Source organism: Aplysia californica, unplaced genomic scaffold (genome assembly GCF_000002075.1).
Source record: "Aplysia californica isolate F4 #8 unplaced genomic scaffold, AplCal3.0 scaffold00864, whole genome shotgun sequence".
NCBI lineage: Eukaryota > Metazoa > Mollusca > Gastropoda > Aplysiida > Aplysiidae > Aplysia > Aplysia californica.
The window spans coordinates 56,501-57,931 of record NW_004798134.1 but is presented as its reverse complement, the minus strand read 5'-3'; positions in this window follow the sequence as shown (position 1 = coordinate 57,931).

Genomic DNA, 1,431 nt, shown 5'->3' with positions numbered 1-1,431 from the left:
CCCCCCACCATCCCTCTCATCCCTCCCCCATTCTCTGCTCACCCCACATCCCTCCCCTTACACCCCTCACCCGTGCCCTACTTAACCCCTCCCTTATACGTTATCCAACCCTAAATCCCCCAACACCCAACACCCCTTCACTTTCCCCATATACTCTACCCTAAGCACATCTCCATTCATCCAACGCCCATACCTATCTCCCATACCCCTCCCCCCGTATCCCCCCATCCCTTCCCCTATACCCAATCCATCTCCCCATCCCTTCCCCCATACAAATTGGGTTAGGAGTTAAGGGTTAAGGGCTTGGGGCTAGGGGTTTGGGGCTAGGGTTAGGTACTGTCACTTCTGTGTCTCAGTGGGCAATATAAAGTATGCAGTTGCAGGGACGCGAATTTAGTGACGTATATTTTTACACTAAAAATGAGCACAATTGTAAATTGTATGGGTTTTGTGTATTTGCATGCGCCATGTCAAATACCATGAGCTTAATTCCAGTAGACTATACTTTGCAATATAATCATAGGCGCTTGTTGATAAAAGACAATCTTCCCAACACTATGTAATGCTCTGGTTATCATTTCATTTACTGGTCTTTTTTCTACATGTCTAGATGTTCTTATTTTTACCTCTAAAGGTGGGTAAGTAGCTTTTCTTCATCTAATCCACAAAGTTCGAGTAGCTGATAGAAAAAAACACATGATTTTGAGAGTGTGAAGGGAAGGACAGTGTTTTGTAAACACAAAGGTCTCAACAAGATCAGCCCACTGTCGCTAACATTGTGGGGTCGATAGCGTCGGCGGCGTAGAGGGGACAAAGACGTGACCGAACCACTTACTTCAAATAAAAAAGTATCCTTCAATCAATCCTTATGGCTAATAAACTGAGATTTGCCAAACGCAGGAATGCAGTTTTATTCGAAGACTTGCTCCATAACTCAATTCTCGGGCTTGAAAGTGAAGTGGCTAACATACAGTAGCTGATAACTCCCCCCCCCCCTTGATAAAAATATATTTCCAGGAGAAAATTATGAGAACTTGCAACCTTTAAATTTAATAAGGCTTTCCCCAAAAAAAAAAAAGAAGCAAACTGTAAGCCATTTAACGCACAAGACAGATCAAGATGGTTGGCATTGGCCAAATAACGCCACTACAAATTTTCCCTCACCTTTTTCTATCTATTTAATATTCATGCCCTATAACTAACTGTGGTAAGTGACAACATTTTAGTAGTAACGGTAGACTTTTACTGTACGAGATATCCGTGATTTCGAGTTTTCCGAGTTCGTGTTAACTGCGTCGGACTATATCTTTTTTTCTAAGCTGTAAAGTCTTTTCTCTGGTTCATACCGACAGAGATCGCTGACCCGTAGCCAGCAAGATGCCGCCTGCTCAAGAAGACACATTTTATCCCTTCTCTAAGGCAGTCCCCCTC